This window comes from Manis javanica, chromosome 8 (assembly GCF_040802235.1).
Source record: "Manis javanica isolate MJ-LG chromosome 8, MJ_LKY, whole genome shotgun sequence".
Classification (NCBI taxonomy): Eukaryota; Metazoa; Chordata; class Mammalia; order Pholidota; family Manidae; genus Manis; species Manis javanica.
In genome coordinates this window covers 67,708,199-67,720,275 of record NC_133163.1, presented here as the reverse complement: position 1 = coordinate 67,720,275, position 12,077 = coordinate 67,708,199, and the positions used below count along the sequence as shown (strand labels likewise).

Sequence of the window (12,077 nt, the reverse complement as noted above, 5' to 3'; positions counted from 1 at the left end):
CAGCAATTTATATTTTCAAAGCCCTTTGTAACTATTCATTAGTTCATCCAAATAACTTCCTTCTGAAATATGTGAGTGCTTTGTTTCCCAGACATAGAAAGTCAGGTTCAAGGAGATGACTGACACAGCATGGAGAACTTAGTCATATATAAAGATTAAGATTGTATCTCAGAATTGGTTTCCTGTAGGTTTTGTGGAAACTTTGCTTCTTCAAGTCTTTAAAAATAGGATGGACCCCTACTGAAATACTCTAGTTATGACTTTGTTATGGTTTATCTGCAGGCATAGGAAATGAGTAGGTGATTCCAGCTCTTGTAGCCCTAACTTTATATACTCCTGGGATATTTATACCCACAAGACAGGTCAGAGGCAAGCTGCAAATCAGAGGACAGAACTAATATCTCTACCTAAGGGATCATATCTTGTTAACATAAAATATTATGAGGGGATAGTTGGGGGAATTGTGTCTTTAAAACACTTTTTTGGAAATTTACTTCCATGGCTATGCCAAGGAAGTTGAGTAGAGCAGACCCAGGATGTAAGACTGTGTTCATCCCACAACACCCTACTGTTAGACCCAACAGCTTCCTACTAATATGCTGATTCTACATCTACTTCCTCAATACTATGATAGCTTGATTCCAAAAGAGGCCTCCAAAATTTCTTTCTTTCTCTAGTGCTCACATGGTCTCTAGCATCTGAGTTGACTGCAACTGCTTTGACCTGTAGACATGGAGTAAGTGAATGCTGTGCCAGTTCCAGTCCACGCCTTTAGAAGGACTGGCAACTTCATCCTTCTGTTTCTTTGGGAACTCCCTCACAGAGCCCTAAGCCTCCCAATAAGAAGTCCATGCTCCTCTGCTGGAGAAAGAGACCACATGACAAAGCTCTGAGGCACCAGATACGTGAATGAAGAGACTATTTTCAACTCTGTCAAGCCTTCAGATGACTTCATCCCCAGTTACAATCTGATGGAAATCACACACAGAAATCCCAAAGTTAGAGTTCAGCTGAACCTAATCAATTGAACTTTGAGATCATTATAAATTGTTACTTTAAGCCATAAGTTTTGGAGTGATTGGAAACAGACAACTAGAATAACTGCTACCAGTGCTGTCTTCTTCATTTCCCTGTGTCCTCACAAAGCTATGAGAGAAAGCTAGAGGCTGGGCTGAACTAGGCTAAGCTAGAAGGGTAAGGCTATTGAGAATTGGTACCACGGTATAGAGGACTGGAGCCAGTCTTTTGAAATATTTGGCAAGTTATTTAACTTCTCCAAGTATTAATTTCCTCATGTGTATGAAATGATATCTCACTGGTTTTATTTGCATTTATCTGATGGCTAATATGTTGACAATCTTCTCATTTGTTTATTGGCCATTTGTATATCTTCTTTGAAGAAATGTTTGTTCAGATCCTTGACCTATTCCTTAATTACATTGTTTGTCTTTCTGTTGTTGAGTTGTAAGAATTCCTTATATGTTCTATCTGTAAATCCCTTATCAGATATATGATTTGTGAATATTTTTTCTTAATTATTGTCTTTTCACTTTCTTAATGGTGTTCTTTGAAGAAAAACAGTTTTAATTTCGGATGAAGTCTAGTGTATCTATTTTTTGGTTGCTTGTTCTTCTGATATCTTATCTAAAAACCATTGCCAAAACAAAGATCACAAAGACTTACCTGTTTTCTTCTAAGAGTTTTATAGTTTTAGCTCCTACATTTAGGTCCTTGATCTATTTTGAGTTAATGTTTTTTATAAGGAGGTAGGGATCAAGCTCAAGCTTCATTCTTTTACATGTGGATAGTCAGTTAGTTATCCCAACACTTATTAAGAAGACTATTCTTTACCATGTTGAATTGTTCTGGCACACTTGTCAAAAATCACTTGACTAACAAGGTGAATGATTGTATCTATATTCCTAATTCTATTCCATTGATTTAGAAGTCTTTCCTTATGTCAGTATCACACTACCTTTGCAGTGAGTTTTGAAATTGAGAAGTTTGAGTCCTGCAATTTTGGTATCTTTTTCAAGAGTGTTTGGCTATTCCAGGCTCCTGGAATTTCCATAGGTATTTTAGGATCAGTACCTCAATTTCTGCAAAGCAGTTAACTGGGATTTTGTTAGGAATTGTGCTGCATCTGTAAATCAATTTAGAGACTATTGCCATCTAAAGAATATTAAATATTCCAATTTATGAATATGGGATGTCTTTCCATTTGTTTAGGTCTTTAATTTCTTTCAACAATATTTTGTGATTTTCAAAATTTAGTTTTTCATTCATTTGTTATTTTTTTCTAAGTATTTATATTTTTTTATAACATTTAAATGAAATTGTTTTCTTAATTTCTTTTCCAGTCTGGATGCTTTATATTTCATTTTCTTGTATAATTCCCTGGTTTGGACCCACAGCACAATATTGAAAAGAATATTGAAAGCAGACATATTCACCATGTTCTTGATCTTGGGGGAAAGCATTCAGTATTTCACTAAGTATGTTAACTGTTGGTTTCCAGGGTCTTCTTGGTCAACAAATATTTAGTCACAACACATATTTTTGAGATCTTGATATTAATCTTCATGTTTAAAAGTACAACTAAACACTGTCCACTTTATATAGAGTCTTAAAAAAACTGTTACTATCCCATACTTCACCACACTCATACAGATATAACAGTAACAGTTTACGTTGGATTGTGAGAGGAAGCATACTGGAGTGAGTCTCATAATAGAATCCTGGCTGTCCTGTTAACTCCTGGACCTATTTTGAACCTCAGTCTTCTAAAAATTGAAGATATCAGCCCTGTCTCCTTCTACTTCTGTGAGAAGAATGTGAGTAAATATGAGAAATGCTTAAAAAAAAATACTATACTTTTGCAAAGAGACTATTGTTTTTTTCTCCTAAAATATATAAGGTTTTTTTCTCATGTATATCTATCAAATATTGTTGGAGAAATCAACCTCTTTCCTACCCTAAATGTATAACCAATGATTCTGCATTATGATTAAAATAGAAATGTTTTTAATTTCCAAGTTAGGTAAATGAAAATTTTCTTTAAAACTGAGTCCACTTATTTTTAATAGAGAACTAGAATACAGACTCAACCTCAGATATTATAAAAGATGAAGATTCTAACCTGATTCAGAAGAAATATCTTTTTTAATTAAGGTATTTAATTGACATACATTATATCAGTACAACATAATGATCTGATATTTGTATATATTGTGAAATGATCATCACAATAAGCCACCATACACAGTAACAAAACGTTTTTCTTATGATGAGGACTTTCAAGGTCTACTCTCTTATCAACTTTCAAATATGTAATACAGCATTATTAACTATAGTCACCAGGCTATACATGACTTCTCCATAACTTACCTATTTTATAATTGAAAGTTTGTACCTTTAACCCTTCACCCATTTTACCCACACCCCACCTCCCACCTCTGGCAACCAGCAATATTTTCTCTGTATCTGTGAGCTTGATTTTTTTAGATTCCATATGTAAGTGAGATCATACAGTATTTGTCTTTCTCTGACTTCATTTAGCATAATGCCCTTTGGGGTCCATCCATGTTGTCACAAATGGCAAGATTTCATTTTTTTTTCAAGCTGAATAATATTCCATTGTATATATGCACCACATCTTTTTTCACCCACTCATCTATCAGTAGATATTTAGGTTGTTTCCATATCTGGCTACTATAGATAATGCTGCAGTGAACATGGGGGTGCTATCTTTTCAAATTAGTGTTTTTGTTTTCTTTGGATAAATACCCAGAAGTAGGTTGCTGGATCATATGGTAGTTCTATTATTTTTTTTTGGAAGGATCTCTATACTGTTTTCCATAGAGGCTACACCAACTTATATCCACATCAATAGTACACAAGGGTTCTCTTTTCTTCACATTCTCATCATTTATTATTTCTTTTACTTTTTATAACAGCCATTCTAACACATGTGAGGTGATATCTCATTGTAGTTTTGATTTGCCTGATGATAATTAGTGATGTTGAACATCTTTTCACATACCTTTTGGCTAACTGCATGTCTTCTTTGGAAAATGTCTATTCATATCTTCTGCCTATTTTTAAATCAGATTATTTGTTATTTTGTTATTGAGTTGCATGAGGTCTTTTTATATTTTAGGTATTAACTCCTTGTCAGATATACGATTTGCAAGTATATTCTCCCACAAAGTAGACTGTCTTTCCATTTTGTTGATTATTTTCTTTGCTCTGCAGGAGAAAAATTTTTAAATGACTCATCAATGAATTTTCCTGAAATACTTTTAGATTTGTGTTATTGCTAGAAACATGTCAGTTAAAATCTTTGTCCCTCAGTTTCATCATTTGTAAATTGAGGGGATTAAAGAGCATAACTATAAAATCCCTTCCAATGATAAAATTCCTAACTTTCAGATCCTATGAACAAAGCTACATAAGATTTTTAAGCTGATATGAAAATTTTCTAAAGACTAATTCAAGTAGCTGTCTGCTTTATTATAGTCTATTTAGAATTTTTTTGAATTCTCTGTTAACTGGAGTTTTTAACTTTTTTCCATAAATCACCATAATTTTTTCCTTTGATGTTAAACAGATTACTTGCTTTCCAACATTTAATTATCTCAATCATAAAAACTTTTCACTTAATGGAATTATTTGAACAATATTATATTAACGGAAAACATTCTCAGGATTAATTTCTAGGTAACTTTGGTGTGTATTTAATTTGTATTTACCATAATGCAAACTAATATCTTATAGTACTATGATCCACAGTGCCATTAGAAAAATGTGGATATATACTGAACACTTGCATACATTTAAAAATGTCAACATCACTTTCTGTGAGAAGCCTTTACTGATTCACCGGCCTAGATCTTATCCTTCTGACATGTTTACAGAGCTGTATACTTTTTCTTAATAATATTAAGTATCTAATGTCATATTTATTTGGGTAATAATTATCACTGTCTATCTACTAGACAACAGGCCCACTGCTCCCCCAGTGCTTCATATAAATGAATCACTGAAGTAATGTGTCATTACTGACATACATTCCTATTATACTCCACTTATTCCTTTTATGTTTTTTTCATCAGTAGGAAAAATATATAAGCTCCTCAATGTTAGAAGAGTCCAACACAGTGCAATTAAAAATTAACTGAAGAGAATGGAAGGAAGGGAGGGGTGGACATGCTTTAACTGAAAAGTCTGTATCAGAGTCCAAGTTCACTGGAACAAGGCTAATTAGGATTAGGTAGAGTCAGCCGTGGAGCCCTGAGCCATGCCATGCAAATGTTCACCTGGAAGCCTCCAGATTCAGCAACAGTTCTTCCACTTCTGTCCTCTTTCCTTGCTTCTTTCTTGATTTCTAGGATCCAGCCCACCTTCATTTGGGAAGTTTTTGGTGACACCTCTCCCTACAGTTTGGTTCCTCTCATTCCTGTACTTTTGGCCCTCCTGCTTACTAACTAGCCACCTTTCCATGGGAGGTTCCCCAAACTTCCTGGGCCCTAACTCTTTGTTGCCCCCACCAAGCAGTCATTATTGTGGCCACCTCCACAAAATCTGCCTGCTCAAACATGGCCATTCTGATTTGGCTCAAAAAGAGTCCTCCATGCTTCCAACTTGTTTGTATGTATAGAAATCACATTTAACTCAAACCCTACACGTTATTTTTAAAGTCAGTTTAAGCAGACAAACAAGGGTTAGAAAGAGGCCCATTGTGGCATTGCATTCACTTGAATAGGCAAGTGCCAAAGACACTTATTTCTTCCTAAGGCTATTCTTCCAGTCCAAGTAATGGCATGCAGGTGTTAGTTGGTTAAGATAATTTATGTCCATCAACAGATTCGCTTGTATCCTACCTAGAGTCATAAAAATTGAAATGTACACTTAAATTTTTAACACATTTCATTTGTTCGGAAAAAAAGATCCCTATTAAAATAACAGAAACACAAATTACACATGTTGTATACTGTCATTTAAAATAAATCAAGGAATCACAAAAAATTAACAGTAGCTAATTTCGGATGAAATCATAATGGTTGAGAGATGGGGAGTAAGGAAAAGCTGTCACTTTTAATTTTGTGCCTTTCTGATCACTATCAAATTTCCAAATGTACATCTACAACTTTTATTTTTCTTAAATATGGGCAGGAGCTCTCTAGGTAGAGAGATTGTGGAGCATATTTTCAATATTTTCTTTATACTTTGGTATTTAAGAAATCAATATTCCTTTTAATAAATAAATAAGGCACACATTTTTTTATTAAGAAAATGGCATTTACAGGAATAGTGAAGGAATAAAATTACCTACATATAGATGTCCTGACCAATTTTAAATGTGTTTATTCACTGCCTAATTTGCCCCAGTTTGAACTCACACAGTTTCCCAACAAAATCCTGAAAAGCAGTCCCAGGCCTCAGTTTGCACAAAGACAGGGTTCCATCTTATCTCTGGCTCCTGCCTCAGGGAAGCAGTTGTTTACCCAGCAGTTAGCACTAGTCCAAGTGCTCATGTGCTGTTTATACAAATATGACTTGGTGGTAGTTTTTGCCCCTGAGTCACCTCTCAGTGAAGAAGAAAGATATATGTAAAACAAATAACTTAAATATTCTATGACAATTCCATATAACTCCATATAATTAAATATTCTATATACAATATGCCAAAGGTACACAGAGGGAGGAAAAGCTATCTTTAGGGGACAGGACAGAAGACATTCCACTGAAAAGATGTTGCGCCACATCTTATGAGGAGGCTGGAAATCAAACTTCTTAACTAGGAAACATTTCAAACTGCATTAGCCTAAGAGCACAACATTCAAAATCTTCCCCACACTAGCCCCAAGCTCTGTTTCCAACCTCTTCTCCTACCGCATATGCTCACAAACACTATGTTCCCACCATGTGAAAATACAGGGGTTCCCAAACACACCCTCCATTTTCTTGGGATTCTTTTGCTGATGCTCTTTTCCTATGGGCTAAACATCCTTCTTTTTAGCCTTTCAAAATCCTTATTATTCTTTAGTTTTATCTAAATATCAACATACCTGATGCTGCCAATTAGAGTTTGTCCCTTCTTCCTCTAACTTTTATTGCATTTATTACATGCCAGTCGTTGTCCTAAATCTTTTATATATACTGACTCGTTGAATCCTCAAGATAACCTATTTTAGGTAAGCCCCAATATTGATACCCATTTCACAGATAAAAGTAACTGATACATAGAAAGATTAAATAACTTGTTGAAGTTCATAAGACAATAATGGCTTCAATTTGTTGAGAATCAATGGCTTTTTACAGTTGATTTATTTACTACTCACAACAATTTGTGAAGGGGTTTGTTGCTTTATCCCTTTTTGAATGGGTGAGGGAATGGAGAGTTAAAGAGGTTAAAACAAGCACCCACTGCAGTAAATGGGTGGAGCCAGGATTCAAATCCAGCCAGCTGACAACCTCAATCTCATCATCCACCTCACTCCCACCACTGTCATGACATTCTTTTTACCCCACTTCCTAATCCGGTTCAAAGACCTCTTGGAACAATGACTCCCTCATAATATGGATATAGAAACTGAGGCCCAGAAACTTGATTGGGTCTCATTCCCAGACCATGTTTCTTGTCATCATATTGCCTTGCTTCCATCAAAACCTAGGAGAGAGCTGATAATCAGTCACTCTAACTGCTGACCTCCACTGTTAGCTCCATGCCCTGCGTGACTACACTCTGGGTATTTTTCATGGCAAGATAGAAGAAATGCTGTCTGAAAAAGACGGTAGCAGATACTATGGCAGATGGCCAAGAATCTGAGACCTGTTATTTAAATGTGCTCATGTAAGGACACATACACATGCCAAATTAATCTGTGGGCTACCAGGATAATTCATTTTAATGCATGAAAAAAACAATAAACATATTTATAATAAAAATAAGTAAATAAGGCTATTGCTGAAACAATATAAAAAATTGAGAATATGCCCCACACAAAGTATACTTTATGTAAGATCATTTTTTATGCATGTAAATAGTTAAATGGGATACCAATGTTAAAATCTCAGAAGTTCTTTAAATCTCTTTTCATCAGACTTTGATGGATTTATTGCCCCTTATGGTGCAAAAGAGTGGTATTTGGCTCTTTGCCAGGGGGACTGCTTGACACCTTAATATGTCCATGAATTTGTTGTTTTAAAATGAATGTACGGTAAAGTAAGAATGGTTGAATCATAGCTTCTCAAATTCTATTTAATGTCACATTCTAGTTAGCCAGCAATATGAATATATGGTTAGAATAAATGTAAAATTGTAATAGTGATGCTTTACAAAGCACTTCACAGTTTATGAAATAACATAAGTAAAGTGTGAATCACAACAACCCTATAAAATCAAGGGAGTAGGATCCATACTCCAGTATTATGCGTGTGTGTTCAAGTGTGTGTTTGTACAATGACAACCCAGATTTACACAGCTAATAAAGTGGCAAAGCCACTTGAAACTGCTTTCAGCCAAGTTTGTTTCCACTGTTTCCAATGCTGTTTATCTTTGTAATGGCCATGAGGGATTTTAGAAGCCATCTAATTTAATTCCCACATGTCAGAGATGATGAACCTGAGCCCCATGGAAGTATGAGTGACTAATCCAAGGTTACTGACCAGGTAGTGGTGAAGTGCTAGAAACCAAATCTTCCTGAATGTGGAACACTTTTTCACTACACCATATCAACTTAGGTGGAGGGCATCCTATTATGAGAGAAAGTAGAGAATGCTGCTGGTTTGGTTATTCAGTGCCTTAGAGTTCTGCCCCAGCACCAAGGCTTTGGGTGTGATCACATTTCATACACAGTCCTACTTCCTACTGGGCTTCTAATGATGCTAAAGATGCAAATATATTGGGTAAGAAATAGCCCTGCAGCCAGCAGCCAGCCACCACCAGGGGCCCTAGCAGCACCCCACAGCCCTACATTAATGCAGACAGAGCTACAGCTTGAAGAGGTGTTGCAAGAAGAAAAGGTATGGCAATGCTAGGAAGAGGTTTTAAAAAAGGCAATGGTCTTCGATATACTCTGTAGAGAGCTTATGTCTCCATGCAAACCTGAATGCCCTGCTCTTCAGCAAATGTTCCTGGGCTCACCACCCCCACCACAACTCCTCTGCTCCCTGGTTAAATTTACACTCCTGTCCAGCACTGTGGGAATGAGACTGCAGCCTGTCCTGCCTGACCAGATGGGTTGAGAGTCTCTGTCAACACCAATACTATTTTGTAACAGTGACTAAAATACTTTCAACATTATTCTTAGTAAGTTTTTTTATTACAGAAGTAAAACTCTGAAAACTTAATAAACTGTTTCTTCAAAGTTATTGGCCTTCTTCAAAGAATTTTAACCACTATTCTTCATAGCAATCAAGAGAATAGGCTTTGGTGTCTGACACCCTTGATTTAAATCCTAAATCTTTCATTTATTTGCTATGAGATCTTAGATAAGTTGCTGGACTTTGCTAAACCTTCCCATTTGTAAAATAACATCTGCCTGTCAGGGTTACTGTGAATATTAAATAAGACTACATACATCAAGCTATTAATAGGGTGCCCGGTATTGGGTGAGCACCAAAGAAATAAAACTACTATTTATTTTGCTATAAAAAGTGCAAGGGTTCATAAAAATAGGACAATTTTTGTTTTTACAAATGACTGAGGCTAAATATGCCCACTAGGTAGTTAACTGACATTTATTCATTCTTTCATTTGGCTAACACTGATTGAGAACCTGCCTTGTACTAAACCTTATATTTGCTACAGTGATGACTAAAATCCCCTCCACTATCAAGGGGTTCAGAGACTAATGGGTATTTAATTCAATTATATACATCAGTAACAAACTCTGTGCATCACTGCTACACTATATAAATGTTTGCCTAACTCCCCTACTACAAAGTTGCTGATGGCAGAGACTATATTTTACTTGCTTAACATCACATTAATACACAATATGGCACTTAGTCAGAACTACTTAATACATAATCTGGCACTTAGAACTCAATAACAAGAGTTAAGTCAACTTGTTCCTAGGAAACCTTAGTATTTATGATTAAAATATTTAAGTAGTATTTTGGATGAATATAATTTTAAGATTCACACTCTACTTATGTTATTTCATTTATTCAAACAAAAACCTCTTCAAGAAAGGTAGGAGTGGACATTATCACATTATATATGTAACATATATCCAATTCCTGTACAAAATTAACTTGTAAGGTCAAACTACTAAAGAAATTGACACATTTAATTTGATAATGTAGAATAACGTAAAACTCAATTGAAGGGTATTTGAATGTTCAAATATTGTAGTGACATACTCATCATCAGCCAAATGGCATTTTGAACTGGGTATGACATCTGTCACCTATTGATCTAATTTGATTCTAGTGGCGTACCTGGCCAAGAAGAGTCCTTTACCCGGAATTACATGGATATCACACTGCAAGCTATGGACTCCATTCTATAGGATGACTTCCCCAGACAGGCGGATTATTCAATAAAGAACTATTCCTAGCCATAAACTTGACTCTCAATTATCTCTCTTACAGGTTTTGATTTTTAAAGGTCTCTTTCCCTTCTTCCCTTAATTCCAGGGTTCAGTACAATTTCAGCCAAAAACAAAAATTCTGTAGGTGAGAGACCATGTAATACTCAGTTTTAAAGCTGTGGGCCAATAACACAACTTCTAGGAAGGAGACACCCCTCTGTAATGAAATGTTGCCTGGTTCACTATAGTCAGAGTTCAAATACACACTCTACTATGCAAAAGAATTTTAAAAATCAAAAATTAAAATCCATTGATAAAATATAATTCCACTAGACAACAAGCCTCTAGCAATTGATTTCAAGTAGGTGCAGTCTGATTGCTTCTCACCTTTTCAAATGCAGAAATCTCAACTTCAACTCATGTTAGTGGCAATCTTATTAGATAACTGTATACCCTACATTAATGACTGCCTTCTCTGCTCTAAGAGAAGTGCATCTGTGTATCTAAGGTTAACTTTATGATCCACAAAAGAGAGCATGGGTCTGAGGAAATGATCTCACTGATTCTCTCAAAACCCAAATATTTGCTATTTTCATTGCAGATGGTATGACAAATGGATATATACACATTCTGATTACTCAGGAAAAGAGTTCCAGGAAGAAAATCCATAGCTGAATATTAACATTTGTAATAAGAGAAATGCAAGGAAGACATAGGGAGACAGGATGAAGACCCAGTTGGAGCAAGCCCCACAAACAGAAGGCTTACCTTTGGCCAACTAGGCATCCTCTTCTGAAAAACTCTGATTCCTGGTTCTCCACAATTTTATTCCTTTGTCCCAGACTGAGGGCTTAAGTTGAACCTGAATATTTGAGGCCCAAACTGATAATGGGTTTTTAGGAATTCATTACATCAACAGAGACACCTGAAGTAGAAAAATGAATTTAAAAACCTTTCTGTTTATTCTGTATTATATTCAAACAAGAGCAAATATTTGTTGTACTGGATCCCTCTAAAAAAAGGTATATTTCAAGGGACTAAAAGATATGAACAAAAGTGTGAGTGAGCATTAAAAAGCAAAGGAATGGAATACTTTGAAACAAACAAGCCAAATGCTTAATTCATAATAGAGCTTTTCCTGGAAGGGTTTCCAGTATGTTTTATTTGAAGTACATGTGAAGGTATAAAGTTCAGCAAGGTTTAGCAAAAAAAAACACAGTAAACCCCCTTATATTTAATTCAAAACTTTGAACTGTGAAATAACTCTGGTATGGAATTAAAAATCAAAACATCCGTTAAAGTTCAATATAAAGTAATGCTAAAAAGCTGGCTTTCTTAAAAGATGGAATATCCTATTACAAATAATTTAGAACTGTTTTTAAAGTGCATTAAAGATTTTAGTTTATTAACTTGATTCCTTGGCTTGGGAATGAGTTTTTTACTGATTTCAATAGCATTAATTCCAACAAACATTAATTAAATATTGGACATGTCTTTGCTAGATGCTTCAAGATATAGGACTGTGACCTCCTTTAG

The 12,077-nt window shown here is 35.3% G+C and overlaps 1 long non-coding RNA gene across 2 annotated transcripts in view; it reads right to left on the bottom strand.

Moving 5' to 3' along the window:
• Nucleotides 1-12,077, bottom strand: part of LOC108405330 (uncharacterized) — a 165,986-nt gene that overhangs the window by 90,883 nt on the left and 63,026 nt on the right. For both annotated transcript variants that reach the window (XR_012120883.1, XR_012120884.1), the window contains one exon: nucleotides 11,310-11,466. This is a non-coding gene — a long non-coding RNA (uncharacterized lncRNA). The remainder of the gene's footprint in view (nucleotides 1-11,309; nucleotides 11,467-12,077) is intronic.